The sequence below is a fragment of the Amborella trichopoda genome, chromosome 3 (genome assembly GCF_054954075.1).
Source record: "Amborella trichopoda isolate Santa Cruz 75 chromosome 3, AtrichopodaSantaCruz75HAP2 v2.0, whole genome shotgun sequence".
In the NCBI taxonomy this organism is placed as follows: Eukaryota; Viridiplantae; Streptophyta; class Magnoliopsida; order Amborellales; family Amborellaceae; genus Amborella; species Amborella trichopoda.
The window spans coordinates 11,508,706-11,526,973 of record NC_142338.1 but is presented as its reverse complement, the minus strand read 5'-3'; the positions used below and the strand labels follow the sequence as shown (position 1 = coordinate 11,526,973).

Sequence of the window (18,268 nt, the reverse complement as noted above, 5' to 3'; positions counted from 1 at the left end):
ATCACTTACAAGTAGTCTTATTACAATAATTTTTGCTTCAAAGAAAATAAAACTAACAAATCCAAGATCTTAAAGACCTTGATGTCATTAAACCATTTTTTTTTAAATAAAGAAAATATCCACAATTGTTATGCTTGGGAATATAAAACCAATATAATTAAATATAGGAAGAGACAAAAAAAAAAAAAAAGAGCAGCTGAGATTACCTCAACCGGGCTTATTACACCCCACACCGAGCCACCAACATCTGATGGCGTGGGATCAACAGTTTAACTTTAATCTCGAAACGAAAAAGCAAATTTCGGCCAAACTGATTATTCACTTTTAAACATCTACAAATTCTAACCCCCAAAATTTTTTTCGCTTGCCCCTAATTTTCCAACCCATAGTATTTTTAAAGCATGAGAGAGAAAGTCAGAGACCTAGGGGTGGGGCGTGCCCCTCTTAAGGCTTAGGAGAGAGAGGGTTAAAGAGAGAAAGTTGGAGAAAGACAGACCCAAAGGAGAGAGAGTGGGGCATGCCCCTATGGGAGAGAGAGAGAGAGAATTGTGGGAGAGAGAAAAGTGTAGAGAATAGGGAGAGGATGCACCCCTATTTATTGAGAAAAAATTAGGTTTAGGGTTTTTTATAATTTGCTTCTTTCTTGAGATTGAATATGGACCATTGATCAAAGTGACTTGTGAAGTAAGAGATCTGAGTCATTCATTCCATAGATGGGTCATCACCATTATAGAAGGTGCTTGGACCATTATCCCCTTTTACTTAAATCATTTTCCCATCAATATATTTAAATAAATTGAAACTTATTTAAATATTATTCATTCCATAAAATAACATATTTTTTCCCATACTATTCAAAGATATCTCAAGTCAATATATGTTTTCAATATTTAGGATAGGATTGAGTCAATCTTTTCCATATCTAATATTAGATCACATGCCATAAGATACCTTTTAAATTTGAATAACTTGACGACAAAGCAAACAACCAAGAGGTGGGGAACGCCACCCATTTGTGGCAAGTGTGGGCCCCACCTACATGGTACATGGTGGGCCCATGTGCACTATGGCCCCATGATATTTAACAAATTAATTTGTAAAATAATATTTGAATTTTTTATTTTTGTAAAATCAATAACTTTATTTTTATAAGTCCTAAAATTATAAATAAAATATCAAAAGACTCATAAAAATTCAAATAATTATTTTTAGGATTCAAATTGAACTTTTGTTTTCAGGGGAATTGATTATTGAGATGAAGAGAGTGTGTGTGTAAAATTTGGGGTCATACAAATACCACAAGCATAGTTTTCTAGAAGTTGCGTTCCATTATACTATGATACAACTGCTGCATTGAATCATTGTTTGCATATATATATATATATATATATATATATATATATATATATATATATATATATATATATATATATATATATATATATATATATATATATATAAAGTCTTCCCAGCACCTATAGGTGAAAATGAATAGTGATTTCGCCTACCTTCATCACCATTCAAATTTCATCGCCTGGTCACGATTGTCTGGTAGTGTTTTATTTTTCATTTTTTTTCTAAAAATTAGAATAACTTGAAATTTAGAGGGTATGTACATCTTACTAAGGCTCATCTAATACAAATATAAAAAACAATTATCCCTGAAAATACAATTAACCAAAATAACCCCGAATATTTTCAAAGGTATTTTGGTCAATTTGTTTCATATAAAATATTTTTTGAAGATTCTCCTATTTTTTATGAATACACACTCCAAATTTTAGGTCATTTTGATTTGTAGAAAACAAATTAAAAATAAAACACTACTGGTCAATCGTGATCGGGTGACGAACTTTAGACGGTGATGGGGGTCGGCGAAATCACTTTTCATTTTTGCCGATAGGCGTAGCGTATTGTTTTCCATATATATATATATATATATATATATATATATATATATATATATATATATATACATGCCATTTTTTTGAGACAAATTTTAAAATATACACTCTTTTTGGAAACACAATCTAGAAAGTGGTTTTTTAGCTCAATTAACATAGGCCATCCATTTTGGTGTATATGTAGATCTAGGCCTCAAAAGGATCTTTTTCTTTTGCAATTTTTTAAATCACTTTATAATTATTAGATCAACAACGTTAAAAAATGAAAATTTGATTTTGAATTCATAAAGGTCTAGATCTTTAAATTCACCAAATGGACGGTCTAGATTCAATGTTGGAAGGGCCTTATTTTGACCATATATAAGGTGCAATTATATTTTCGTTTTTGAGATTAATTATTGAGATAAAGAGAGTACAAATTTTAAGTCATACAAATACCACAAACATGGTTTTCTAGAAGTGTGGTTTCTAGAAAATTTTAGGTCATATAATATAATGAAAGAATCTCCAAAAACTATGTTAAAGCCAATTGTTTGATCTCAGTTTTTAAATATATTATCTTTTCATTTTTATAAACAATCACAAAAAATAAAAATTTGAAAACATACTTAAGAAAATAATTTTTTAACTCAATTAGTATAGGGCATCTATTTTGGTGTGCTGCTTAGATCTAAGCCTTAAAATGAATTTTTTCATTTACAAATTTTTTTATGACTTTTTAATTATTAGATGTACAATGTGAAAAAAAAAAAAAAAAATGACTTTGAGTTCGTAAAAGCCTAGATCTTAAAATTCACCTAATGAATGGTCTAGATTCATTGATGGAGTGGGACTCATTTTGAGCATATCTAAAGTGTAAGATGAATTTTATTTTTTTGATAATTGATTATTAGGATGAATAAAGTGTGTGTGTAATTTTGGGAATCATACAAACGCCACAAACATGATTTTCTAGACGTGTAGTTTCATTGTATTACAATGACATAGTGACATGACATGAAATCATGCCCTAATAGAATAGTATAAACAAAATTGTCTACATTGAATCTCGGCCGATTTGATAGTCATGATTGTATTTTGTATTTGAAATTTAATATTCTCATATAAATCCAAATAACTTGCACTTTGTAGCATCCACTATTCCCATCAAGGCACACCTAAAAAAAATATTACAAAATTTATTCATAAAAAATCAATTGACAAAAAAACCCGTATAAGTTTTAGAAGTATTTTGATCAATTTATTTTTTGCAATTCATTTTTTACTATTTTTATTAGGTTCCCTATTTTTCAAGAGTAGATGTTCAAAATTTTCAAATGAATTGGATTTGTGTGTATATATATATATATATATATATGAGCTCAATGGCCGAGATTGAATCTGAGCCGATCTGACGGTTACGACTTTATTTCGTATTTGAATTTTAAGTTTTTTTATACAAATCCAAATAACTTGAAATTTTAGGCGTGTGTCCTTCAAAAATAGAATAATCTAATAAAAATATCAAAAACATCATTTACAATAAATAAATTGATCAAAATACCCCTATAAAGTTTTGAGGCTATTTTGGTCAATTTATTTATTGTAAATTATTTTTCAAATATTTTTATTAGGTGCCCCTTGATGAGAAGAATAGGTTCTTAACATTTCAAATTATTTGGATTTATATTAAAAAATTAAAATTAAAACATAAAATGATGTCGTGACCATCAGATCGCCCCATATTCAACTTAAGTCGTATATATATATATATATATATATATATATATATATATATATATATATATATATATATATATATATATATATATATATATATATATATATATATATATATATATATATATATGGAAAGTGCTTAGATTAGCCCACTAGCTCATATGAACATATGAGCCCAACGTCTTAGATTGATTTTGGGCCGATTTGACAATCATGGATATCCGGTAGTGTTTGAATTTTTGTTTTACTTTTACAAATCCAAATCACTTGAAATTTTAGGCATATGTTCATAAAAAATAGATGAACCTTCGAAAAATATCAAAAAAATATTTTACATGAAATAAATTTCTCAAAATACCCCTGAAAAAGTTTGAGGGGTATTTTGGTCTTTGTTTTTAGAATAATTTTTTTATATATTTTTATCAGGTGCATATTGATGAGAATAACACACACCTAAATTTCAAGTGATTTGGATATGTAAAATTATAAATAAAATTCAAGCACTACCACGCATCTATGATCGTCAGATTGGCCCAGATTCAATATGGGCCATTGGGTTCATATATTCATATGAGCTAGTGGGCTAAACCCATTTTTTCCCATATATATATATATATATATATATATATATATATATATATATATATATATATATATATATATATATATATATATATATATATATATATATAATAAAAAATATATAAAAAAATTTATTTGTAATAAAATAACCAAATTACCCCCCAAAATTTTTTGAGGGTATTTTTATTAATTTATTTCATGTAAAATATTTTTTTGATATTTTTGAAGATTCACCTATTTTTGACACACGCCTAAAATTTCAAGTAATTTTGATTTGTAAAAAAAAAAAAAAAAACTAAAATTCAAACACTATCAGACATACGTGATCGTCAGATCGGCCTAGATTCAATCTGGAACGTTGACCTCATATATTCATATGAGCTAGTGAGCTAATCCCATATTTTCCTTATATATATATATATATATATATATATATATATATATATATATATATATATATATATATATATATATAGAAAAAAGCTTGGGTGAGCCCACTAACTCACATAATAGTATAAGCTCAATAACTCAGATTAAATCTGGGCCGATTTGACATCCAAGAGCATTTGAATTTTAATTTTTTTTTCTACAAATCCAAATCACTTAAAATATTAGGTGAATATTAGTCTCATCAAGCCGCACCTAATAACAATATAAAAAAAATAATCCGTAAAATTAAAAATGACCAAAATACCCCTAAAATTTTGTCATTTTTTCATGTAAAATATTTTTTAAATATTTTTTTAATATTCACCTATTTTTTATCAATACACGTACAAAATTTCAAGTGATTTGGATTTGTAAGAAATAAAATAAAATTTAAACACTATCGGCCATCTGTGATCATTGGATCGGTCTATATTCAATTTGGGCCATTGGGGTAATTTTTTCCTGTGAGCTAGTTTTATATATATATATAATGTGCAGTTTGCATACAGATGCATCTGTAGGTGTAGAGGTAAGGTGCATCTTCAAATTTTATCATGGTATATAATTTTGATATAAAATTTTCTTAGGATTATCTCAAAATATATTTTTATATCTAATTATAAAATTTTAAATTTAAAAAATAGTTAAAATGAAGTAGATCTATAAACATTTGAAAATCTTGAAAATAGACAGTGTAGATAATATGTTGAAAAATGCGCTATTTTTTAGATTTAAAATATTTTTATTTTTCATAGTCATGCATCTCGATTTCGAGATGATCAATCAAATGGTTTTTCAACATTAAAACAGCCTTTTCCGATGGACTTTTGAGGGGCATCCATAGTTCTACATTATAAGGTGGCATCCTTATATAAATTTTTTCCATTTATATATATATATATATATATATATATATATATATATATATATATATATATAAACGTCTTCCCAACGTCTATAGGCGAAAATGAACCATGATTTTACCTACCCTCATCACCTTCCAAAGTTCTTCCCATGGTCACGATTGTCCGGTAGTATTTCATTTTTCATTGTTTTTTAATAATCAAAATGATCTGAAATTTAGATTGTGTGTACATCTTAGTGAGGCGTACTTAATAAAAATATAAAAAAAATATTTCAAGTAAAATAATTGACCAAAATACCCATAAAACTTTTCGGGGGTATTTTGATCAATTTATTTTATATAGAATATTGTTTTGATATTTTTCGTAGATTCGCCTATTTTTTATGAAGTAGATTCGCCGATTTTTTATAAACACACGCTCCAAATTTTAGATCATTCCGATTTGTAGAAAAAAAATTAAAAATGATACACTACTGGACAATCGTGATCGTGTGATGAACTTTGGACGATGATAAAAATAGACGAAATCACTATTCATTTTCGTCTATAGACCTTTTGTAGTATATATATATCGTCTATAGACCTTTTGTAGTATATATATATATATATATATATATATATATATATATATAATGTAATCAAAACAGCCATATTCAATCTGAACGCAGTAATTGTATTCTCCCACGAGTTGTATACAAAAAAATTCTTCGTTTTGCTCGACACAATTGGGGCATCCGTAGTCCATTTTTCAAACTTGCAGATATTTTTAAACTAGCATTACACGGTGTAAAATACAATTTCCATATGGACGGTGTACAAAAAATCTCAATCAAATACATTTTAAAGTTTAAAATTTAGGTTTTTTTTTATCATATTGATGATCAACTTGGCCTAGATGATGAATCCCTAAAAAATTAGATAAAAAAATCCGTCTTTAGGACGAATCTTATAGGATCCCATGTATACATATGAGTAAGCAGACTCATTAAAAACGATCCTTTTGTTAGATCGATCAAATCATGCGACCACCCATGTTTTTTAAGGGTTCTAGGACTTGAAACACAACGAGTTTACTTTAAAAAAAATTGTTTCATGCAGGATGGACCGCATTTCTACTAATGCGATCCATCTTTAAGATCGATGCAAGTAGTTGTTCCATCTAAAAACAATAAAAATTGACAGTTCAAATATTTTCTTACTAGAATTATTAATTCTAATTTTTAAATTTTTTTTAGTTTTTCATAGTAATTATCTCCATGTCAGAGATTACATATCCTTTAAAATGAAGTCTTAAAATCCATCTTCAAAATAGATTTATTAAGAGGCCGCATTTCTACATGGCTGGGCCGCATAGAAACCGAGTCCCTTACCTTAAATCTACTATCATCACATGATGTCCTGGGAGCTATAAAACCAGGTTTTAGATTAGATTTGATAACCTTTAAAAAAATCGAAGTAAATGTCCAAAAAAATGAGTACAAGGTAGACCAATTTTTAACTTCACAGTTCTTTTTTCTTTTTTTTTATTATAGATTCATGAATGCATCAACCATTTAAATCGCATAAGTCCCCAAGCACACTAAAAAACCCACCCTTCCCATAACTCCTCCCTCATTTCATAGGACCACCATTTAAATCAAATCAATCCTGGTAGGCCCAGACATATCCACAATACATCTTCCTTCAAAAAATATCCATAATCCATGTGCCATATTTCTCTTCACATGACTCGGTTTCAATTTTTCAGTTGTGGGGTCGTGACCCGATAAGGATGGCAGCCAGCGACGGGCCCTCGCCCGGCCCATGTCTCCAGGCTTATGGAAAAATCCAAATTTAGGAGCATTTTTCGGATTCAAATTTGGGAGATGTGAACTAATTGTAGCAATAAGCCTGAGAAGAACAAAACACAATATTCACATGCAGTTACATTTAAGTGCTTAAGTAGTGAAAATGTTGTGTTTTTTTTTTTTTTTTTCAAGGAAGAGCATACACAAAGTGTCGGTATTATCCAATGAAATTGTGAGGTGTACCTTAAAAATCTACCATGAAAAGGTTCTATTGATGTTCAAAAATCTCTAATTGATCATCTCGACCTCAAGCGTATGTATAAAAAAGAAAAAAATAAATAGAACTATGTATAAAATAGAAAAAAAAAAAAAACAATAGAACTTCAAGTTCTAAAAATAGTGTGTTTTTAACATGTCTACATTATTCATTTCCCAGTTTTTACAATAATTATGGATCTGCTCATTCTATATCATTTTTTGAGCTTTCAATTTCGGGGTGAAAATACTGCTAACCCTAATTACTTTGAAAAATGCTCCAATGATGATGATGAATATGATAAGGGGATTTGTAGGCCATCAGTCGGGCTTCTTGTCCCGACAGGGGTAGAAGGTACACCTTCCTTCGTTTCTTTTGTTAGTTTGAGTTTAATATCAACGATTTACATGGAAAAGTTTATATAGAGCCGAGGCTCTAAACAATTAAATTAGAGTTTATCTCAAAAAATTTATTAGAAGAGGCAATTTGATGCCTAAATATTTTTAAATTGATCATCTCGACATCAAGATGCATGGACATAAGAAAAAAGTGGATTTCAAGTTTTGGAAATGGTGTATTTTGTAAAGCATTTTTTTACCATCAATTTTTAAGATTTTCAAGTTTTCATAGATTTATCCATCTACACTATTTTTGAAGCTTTAAACTTTATAAATAAAGATGAAAATATATTTTAAAGCTATCACAATGGTTTTCAATATTGAAACCACATTTCTCTACATTATTTAAAAGTAGGTTCTAATTTTATTGTTTAGAGACCTGGTTCTATACAAACCCCACCCTTACATAAACTCCACCTTTTTCTGAAATACTCATTTCGTACTTTTTAATCGGATTTTGGATGGAAAAATACTTATAAGCTGGTCTTTTAACAGCGGGAGCATATGTACAGTATGCTCCTACGCTAGACTCTGTTCAAACACTGGAAAACACATAAACGAGGCTGGCTACGTGTACAAATTTGCAACTTGCTTCAGTGATAATTGCCTAAAGATCCCATGTAGCCAAGTTATATTAAATGTTCAAAAATCTCAGATAGCATTATTCAAGACGAGTTCACATTCAGCTTTGATGTTCATCTACTTCTTTACTTCAAACTCCTTTAGCCTGTTCCAAAAACTTTAGCCTGTAGCTTATCAAAATTGGTCAAGCCAAGAGCAGTTTAGGAAAAATCGAACCCAAACGGTTAATATCTATTGGATATGAAGTTCGAAGCGGTTCAATTGGGCTAACGACCTAATTAGACCAACATCATTATCAGAGTCTCATCCCAACTATTTAGAGTTGGCTGCACAAAGCTTATTAGTTATTTTACTCTATCAATTGAATCACATGGATTTTGAGGTTATTCCGGGTCTGCCCGATGAAATCGGGTGGGAGTGCTTAGTGAGAGCAGAGCAGACATCGCATGCGGCCATGAGGTTGGTGCGCAAGAGCTGGCAAGAGCTCATAGCGAGCCCTGACTCCTACAAATGCAGGAAAGCAACAGGTAAAACTCAAAAGTATGCATGCCTGGTCCGGTCCCTAACATCCCCAAGCCTTCGAGGCGCCAAGCAAGAGGTGCAGCGGCCCCTGGCCTATGGCCTCACTCTCTTCGAGCCCCGGACTCGGCAATGGACGCGGGTGCCGCCAATCCCTGCTTACCCTGATGGCCTGCCCCTGTTTTGCTAGTGTGTTTCCATGGGAACAGAGTTGATTGTCATTGGGGGCTGGGAGCCAACCACCTGGGAGCCTACATGCCGAGTTTTCCTGTACAATTTCTCGAGGGGAGCATGGCGCGAGGGGCAGCCAATGAGAGGGCTAAGATCGCTTTTCGCAGCTGCGGCGATCGATAGGCGGGTTTATGTGGCCGGAGGACACGACAGGAATAAGAATGCAGTTGCGACAGGGGAAGTTAACAACGTGGATAGAGACGAGTGGGAGGGGTTGCCTGAGATGGAGGCGACAAGGGATGAGTGCGAGGGGTTGGCAGTTGGGGACGAGTTTTGGGTCGTTACCCGACAGAGGCACAAGGCCAGTTCGACGGCGGTGGTCAGGCATTCAATCCGATATCAGGAAGATGGCGACCAGTGGAGAGCGTGTGGCGTGAAGGGAAGTGCCAGAAAGGAAGCCTCATGTTGGCTGAGGGGAGATTGGGGTGGTGGGGGGAGGCGGGCATTGATGGGTTGAGAGCCGGAATTTGCGGTGTGAGATGGGGCGATGGGGTTTTGGTTGTTGGCTCAGCTTATCAGGGTGGGCGTTTGGATTGCTATTTAGGGGAAAGGCAGGAGGAGGAGGAGGAGTAGGAGGAGGAGGAGAGAGGAAGGGAACGGAGGTGGGAGAAGGTGGTCGTGGCTGAGGAGTTTGGGGGCTTTGTTCAGGCGGGTTGTTTTGTGGAGGTTTAATTGGGGAAGAGAAATTGGGTTTGATATGATGAGATGTTGTCTTGTTTTGCTTTATTTTTTGGCCTGTTTCATTGTGTTTGTAATATGTGAGAAATATGTAACATCAGAATGTCGATGTTATCATTGTATATTTCCTCTTCTGTTCTTTCCTGTGAAGAGGTTTCCTAGTACAAATAAGGGAGGATTTCAGTTATTTGAGATCTCAATTTTTTATTTTTATTTTTATTTTTTGAACATTGACTTTATTATGGTTTATTGAATATGTGAACTTTATATAGAGGGTAAGTTTTGTATTAAAGGTGGCAAAGGGCCGAGCCTGGGCCTCGGCTATCCTAGGCCCCGACCCAGCCCTTATCCTATAGGGCCGGTCCAAGCCCAACCCAATCGGAACGTTAAGCGGGACCAGGCCAAAAATAAATGAAGAAAAATAAAAAAGAGGAGTGAGCCTGGCTGGCCCTGGTAAATAAAGCAAAGTTGGATGGATACCCTGGTGATGCAGTGGGAGCTACCATTTAGTGATGCCAATACGTTCAAACCTCTAGTAAATAGTCTAAGAGTATATGATCCCGTAAGACATGATAAATATCTCGATATTAATGAATTCTTCGTTGTGAAGATCAGCTTTAGTATTCAGTGGTGAATGAGAAATACGGGGTTTCTAGAGAGTCAATTATGTCCTTTTCCTCATGCAGAAAATCTCTGTCATCACATTTGTGGAAAGGTATTTTGCATGTGAAGGAGATAGCTGGTCGGAAATGGTGAGCACATATGTTTGTGGCCACTCTGAAATTGGCCTTTCCGAAAGTATTTAAAAAAAAGAGTGGATCTAGCAGCTAAAGTAGCCGTTAGTTGCTCTTTGGTGAATCCTGGCATTTGCTTTTCTTTGCTTTTCAATCCTACCATTTGCATTTTATTTATGGAAGGCTGCCGAATAGAGTGGGGGATGAGTTTGAATCCCTTTTAAAAGGCCCTTTTAAAAGGGTTGAATGGCGCTTACATCACGAGAGACCTCCCAGTTTGGATGTCAAATAAAAAAATATTCATGGCGAAAAAAATACAAGTTGTTTTCATCTTAATTGGAAAATGTTCTCGTTTTATTTTATTATATTGATAAACTGTTTGGATATATAATTTCATTGATTTGTCGAAAAAAAATCTTAGGGCCAGTGAATTACACTGTGCTAGCCCCTTGTCCCTTTTCTCCCGGCGCCTCTCACACCCAAACTCATCTTTCCAAGCAAATGCATCGAAATCTCCTTCTAAGGCCGACACTCCTCTGCTCAGAAAGATCAAAAAGAAGAGCGAGAATGAAGCAGAGATATTTCTAGAGAGAGAGAACACAAGGGAGTTCAGGGAACTCAGGCTAGAGAGAGAAGAGGGAAAGTTAGAGAGAGAGAGAGAGAGCTGAGGCGAGGATGGATAGAGAACCAGAGGAGATGCAGTTCTTGGGATGCCTCGGCATCTACAATGAAGCATTCAAGATCGTTCTATCATGACGAAAGATCTTCACTCGCATAACCCTAGCCCTAATCCTCCCTCTCTCCTTCATCTTTGTCGCTCACAACTTTGTAACAGATCGAATCTTCAGTAGCATCCATTGAAATGAGCAAGTCCTAGTTACCCACCCTCAATCTCAACACAAAAGTATTGATAAAATCATCTCGGAATGGATCTCTCTCTTCCTCTTCAATGCTGTGTATCTCGTCTGCGTCCACAAAATCCACCATCGATCTCAGAGAACACGACCTTATGACACCTTTGTTGGGCAATTGAGGGTGGGGAACAATTGGTTCAGAGAAAGAGAAAGGAGAGGAGCACATGGTTGAGGAAGCGGTTACCGAACTGGGATTTCTAGAGAGAGAGGGTTGGGGGCTCCTGGGGTTTCTATAAAGAGAGAGAATGGTGGGCTCTCTCTCAGCTCCTTCGTAGCAGAGAGAGATTGAAAAATGATGGGCTTTCTCTCAGCGGCTGCGGACCTATGTTTGCAGAGCTTTTGAAAGAGAGAGAGAGAGTTTTAAGTTTTCTTCTCGCGAATGAGAGAGAGTAGAAAGAGGTGAGGGAAAAGCAGGGAGGAGAGGGAAGAGCGTAAGGGTGAGAGAGAGAGAGGCGCGAGAAACACGACTCAACCCAAAAAAAATTTAAGTCTAAATTGTTTTTTTTATTTTTTTTTATGGTAATTTTTGTCTTGAAATGAGACGTTTTTTTTCTTTCAATATAAAATATGACAAAAATATGTTGTTGTCCAAATGGTCAAAGTTAGTTTCACAATATTTTTGGATTACAATCCAAAAAATTTCTAATTATGGGTACATCCAAACGGCCAAAGTTAGTTTCACAATGTGGTAGTATGGGAGATTGAGATTGAGATTGATGGGATTTTTTAGTGAGTATATGTTTTTGTACTACCTATTTATGCAAGATATTTGGGAATGGGCTTTTAGTAAAGGGTGCAGTTGGCATACAGATACATCCATAGGTGTATAGGTAAGGTGCACCTTCAAATTTTATTATGATCTATAATTTTGATGTAAAACATTTTTCGGATTATCTCAAAATCTATTTTTATATCAAATTATAAAATTTTAAATTTCAAAAATGGTTAAAATTAAGTAGATCTATAAACATATAAAAATCTTGAAAATGGACGGTGTAGAAAATATACTGTAAAATGTACTATTTCTGAGACTTAAATTCTTTTTATTTTTCATATTCATACATCATGATGTTGAGATGATCAATCAAATTTTTTTTTTAACATTAAAACTACCTTTTCCGATGGATTTTTGAGGGGCATCCGTAGTTCTACATTATAAGGTAGCATCCTTATATAAACTTTTTCCTTTAGTAAATTGGGTATTCATATGGTGATACCGGGGAGTCATGGAGAGTTATAGTTTCAAATGGACATATCAGGTTTACTAAAATGTGGATGCATATTATAGATGATATTCCAGGCAGCCCTTTTATGGGAAGTTTGAAGGGTAAGAAACATCAGAACTTTTGAAGGGAGAAATCGATGATCTTCAGAAATCAAGGAGAGTATTTTATATGGAGTGTAGAATTAGTTCTCAATCTCAGACAATTGAAGATGAATCTCAAAGGTGGATGTACGGATGAATTTGAATAATGTGGTAACAAACAAAACATGGAAGCTAAGACAGAAACATAAATGGCGGCCACCATATGAGGGATGCTTAAAAGTAAATTTCGATGGAAGCTCTTTCGATAATCCGGGAGATGTTATTCTTTCTTATACAGGGTCATGTGGGATTTCGAAGTATTTTACAAGGATTGACGTGTATCAAAGGAAATTTGAGGGGTTTGCAATTGTGGTGGAGGGTGATTCACAAAATGTGATTGATTGGTGCAATAAATCGGTAAAACCACCTTGGAAATTTTATTGGAAATTATCAGAAATATATCTTAATTTTGGGCTAATTGTTTTTTTTAAAAAAAACCATACTTTCCTAAACATCATCCGCACCATTTTTTTTTTTTTTTCACTTTTCATAATTTTTAGACCAAAATAGCTTTCACCTTCATCGTATAGCAAGTGCCGTAATGTTTGGAGGCGTCACTGTACTTAAAATACCGTAATGAACTTTAGATATATTACAGTATTTAAAGTGTGGTGATGACCACCAAGAAAGATATCACGGTACATAAAAGAACACTGAGAAATCCAACAAAAATAGAGAGAGAATGTGAAATCGAAGGGGAGGTTACAATCCACTGAGTCCAACGGATGATCTTTGAGAAGTATAGCAGTGGATGGTGTGCTGTAAGGACACACCCATGTGCCCTCACCTTTTTTCTCTCCCCTTTTTTTTTATTTATCAAAATCCAGAACTTTATTAAATGGTTAAAAGGAAATTACAGAATCAGAAATAGAAAGAGAACCAAGAGAAATGCCCCTTTTAGCTAGAGCATCTGCAACACAATTAACTTCACGATAAACATAGGAGAAGGAGATCGTTAAATTGATAGAGACATCCAAGATTTGCAACCACAAGGGCCGTAGTTCCCACAGAACCGATTGCTCTTTCCTACACCACCTGATGACATTCAAGAGTCTCCCTCAATCACACACCCTCTAAGTAAGGCAGTTATTTCCAAAAAGTTCGTTGTTGCCAAACCAATTGGGTCTGCATAGGATAATACTGTATTCCCAAAACAATAACTTATAATACCCCCAATCCCTATAGGTCCCGTGTTACCCATAGAATGCCCATAAAAATTGATTTTTAGGCAACCCATTGGGGGGCATGCCAAATAATCTTAGACCGACATCTCCTCACAACTAGAGAGAACGAGTTAGACAAATTAACCATTACATCAACTTTCGAAATCCCCCAACCCTCCTTAGTCACAAAAAGAGAAGACCAAATAGATAGACTTACCAAGTGGATGACCTTACCAACAGGCAGCACCACACCCTCAAAGGTTCTTCTGTTCCTTTCTTTCCACACTTCCCACATAACTAAGCCCCTAGCAATCTTCCAAATAATCCTTCCAATTTTAGGCAAAAAAGGAAGTAATAATTGAGAAATAATCCCTGCTACATTCTGTGGTAGTGGCAAAGATATTCCAACCATACTGAGTAACCAAAACCAAATAGCATAGGTGAAGGGACAACGTATCAAGACATGCGACACAGATTCACCATCTTGTTTACAAAATAAGCAAATATTTGGCAAGATTTTCCCCCTTTTCATGAGATTATCTATGGTGAAAATTTTATCTTGTGCAGAAAGAAAAACTTGAACCTTATGGGGGATTGGCCATTTCCAGATTTGGATAATTTCAGGGCAAAACCATCTAAAGCGGTCATGGAAAAATAGGCTATAACATGATTTAACTGAGAATAAACCATTACTCTCCATCTCCCATACTAACTCATCCTCTGCCTCCTGTGCAATATAAACCTTGTCTAAACACTCTATTAAAGAACACCATTGTGAAAGAATCACATTGTTAACCCGACTGTAGCTAAGATTGATGTTCCAAGTCAAAGCTTGTCCTCTCTTTTCCACGGCTTCAACGATAAGTAAGTCTGAATCAACAGCCACACGAAACAGATCTGGGAAGGTCACTTTAAAGGGGGAGTCTCCCAACCACTTATGATACCAAAACATGACTTATCTACCACTACCAACATTCTATCTGAAGTAGCTTGAGATCATAGGCTTACAATTGGATAAGGCCCTCCATATAAAGGAGATGTCTTTACATCTGCCACGTTGAAGCCACAAGTTTTACCTATCTATGCGATACTTAGCAAGCAGCACATGATATCAAAGGTGATCTTTTAAGTTAACACTACGCCACCACCATTTACATAAAAGCGCCTCATTGAATTTCCTAACATTTCGAATGCCGAGACCACCCTCACATTAGGGGTACCTACCTTATCTCATGTAACCAAATGGAATTTCTTATGCTCTTCAAACGATCCCCATAAAAAATCTCTTATCATTTTTTCTATCCACTTCCCCACCGAAGACGGAATTTGGATAAGGGACATCTGATACACATGAAGATTAACCGAGTAGGATCTTAACAAAGTGACCCTTCCTCCCAAAAATAAGTATTTTGGTTTCCATAAGTCAAGCTTGGTTTGCACCCGCTCAATGACTCTATCCCATACCGCAATAGGAAATTTTGAATCAAAAATAGGTAGCCCCAAATAGAAAGTAGGAAAGGATCCCATACGGCAACCTACAACACTAGCCAAATTTTCCACCAAATTCACCCCACAATTGATGCCTATAAGGGAGGATTTATGAAAATTGACCTTAATGCCCATAATCACTTCACAAATTTCTAAGAACCTCGCAATATTTCCCAACTGAACTGCCTTCGCATCACAAAAAACGAGTGTATCATCAACATATTGAAGATGAGATATACTAATATCAGAATTAGCTATTTTGAGATCTACAAAGTATCCACTTCTCTCAACCCTACTCAGCATTAAACTAAAATATTATGCATAAATGGTACATAGAAAAGGAGAGAGTGGATCACCTTATTGTAGTCCTCTGGAGGTCTTAAAGAAACCAATAGGAGTCCCTTTGAACAACACTGAGAAATATGTTGATGAAAGGAAACTATAAATCCAGTTTCTCCACCTCGTACCAAACCTCATCATTTTCAATCTTTCTAACAGCACCACCCACTCCACTCGATCATATGCCTTCTCCATGTCTAGTTTCAACATCACCCTTTCCATCTTACTCATAACTAGAGAATGAATACATTCATGTGCTACCAGTACACTATCTGTAATCTGACGATCCTTAATAAAAGCCGACTGTGAAGCGAAGATGATGAGAGGTAAAACCTCTTTAAGGCACTCCGCTAAAACTTTGGCTATGATCTTATAGACACTAGTAAACAAACTAATAGGTCTAATATCAGATAGCTCATAAATCATAGACTTTTTAGGAATTAAAGCCACGAAGGTGGAATTAATGCCTTTAAAGATAGACCCTGTGATAAAAAATTATTTGACCAAAGCTAGCAGATCATCCTTCATAATGTGCCAAAACTTATGGAAGAACACCATTGGGAACCCGTCAGGACCAGGCGCCTTATCACCACCCAATGCAAAGACCGCCTTTTTTAATTCGTCTAAGGATATACTTCTCTTTAGTAGCAAAGCTTGTTCACTGCTCAGTACCATAAAGGGGACATTTGTAAATCTGGGTTTTAAAAATGCCTCCCTAGAAAAGGCATTTTTAAAATGATTAACCACCCCCAAACCCATCTCCTCTTCATTATCGAGATCTATGCCAATGATACTTAAGCTTGAGATATTATTTTGCCGTCTCCGAGAGCTCGCAATAGTATGAAAAAACTTAATGTTAAGGTCTCCTTCCTTAAGCCATTTATTTCTCGATCTCTGTTTCCAATGGACTTCTTCAAATCTTCGCAAATCCTCCAACTCCTGTAGTTTCAGACAACGCTCAATAACCAAAGCCTTAGTAAGGACTTCATTATTTTGATTCTGGACGTCTAAAGCTTCAACTTCAGCCAACACCCTCTAACATCAAATTTATGCTCATTCTTCCATTCTAGCAACTTGTGTTTAACACTCAATAATTTTTTATGAATATGGAAGTCCATCTGGCTTAACACCACCGTATTCAGCCAATTCCTTGTAATAATATCAACCGCATGTTTGTCCTCCAACCAACCCACTTCCAATCTGAAAAGTCTATGACCCCCACTGAGACGTCCCGTACCAAGCAGGATGGGGTTGTGGTCAGAGGAGAGTCTCACTAGGTATTTAATCGAAATAAGTGAGAAAGCCTTTAACCATTCTGCAGCCACAAGAAATCTATCCAATTTTGACATAGCAAGGTTGTGGACACTATTATTGGACCAAGTGAACTTGGAGCCAATAATAGGTAGGTCCAAAAGGGCAATACTTTTAATGAACCTATTGAACTTCCTCATAGATGAGTCTATTGGATGGCCTGACAAACATTCACCTGGCCACTTAATGAGATTGAAATTCCCCCCAATTACAATAAGATAAGTTACAAAGTGAATAACAACAAGCATATCACAAATAAAACCCTCCTTTAAAGAAAAAGCAGTAGGTCCATAAACATTCATAAATCTCCATGAGAACCCCAAATTAGGACCCTTGAAACCCCAAAAAATGAAATTGTCCCTTATCACAGTTTCAAAAATAGACAAAATAGTTGGATCCTAAAGGACCCAAATCCCCCCAGAACTACCTAGAGCATCTATTCCAGCAAAACAAACTGCCCCCCGACCCCAAACTTCCCTTACTCAGCAAAGTAGGGCTAGGAAGTTTGGTCTCTTGTAAGGCCACAATAACAGGTTTAAACTTAGAAACATAAAACAAAACATCCCTTTTTGTCCTGGGGTCACCCAAGCCCCTCACATTCCAAGACAAATATTTATTACAAGGAAAAGGTCGAGGAAGAAGAACCTGGTCCAGATGGACCACCACCGAAAGATGCATCGTCAAACATTGCATCGTCAATAGGCTCTTCATCAGATGAGGACGACGAAGATTCTGAATTCACGTTCACCACCACAGGGTCACGAAACGCAAGAGCAGTAGCTCAGAAGCCACCTTTAGGTAACCCGCGTGCCTCTAACCTCACAGAAGAGTGCACACCACGCTGAAAACCCTTCTTTTTTCCAGTATTCAAAGCTTTAGCCATCATGGTGGTTTGCTCAGTCTTACCATAAACATCGTTTGGCACAGGAAGATTATCACTGGCCAACGTAATAAGATCCTTAGCCTTACCACCACTGACAGCCACCACCACAAGACACACATC

The 18,268-nt window shown here is 35.0% G+C and overlaps 1 non-coding gene across 1 annotated transcript; it reads left to right on the top strand.

The window, feature by feature from the left end:
• Positions 1–8,892: 8,892 nt before the first annotated feature.
• LOC18428869 (F-box/kelch-repeat protein At2g44130) lies at positions 8,893–9,960 on the top strand. Its single transcript, XR_016052570.1, has 2 exons — positions 8,893–9,714; positions 9,846–9,960. It is a non-coding gene; the product is annotated as an F-box/kelch-repeat protein At2g44130 (transcript).
• Positions 9,961–18,268: the final 8,308 nt, after the last annotated feature.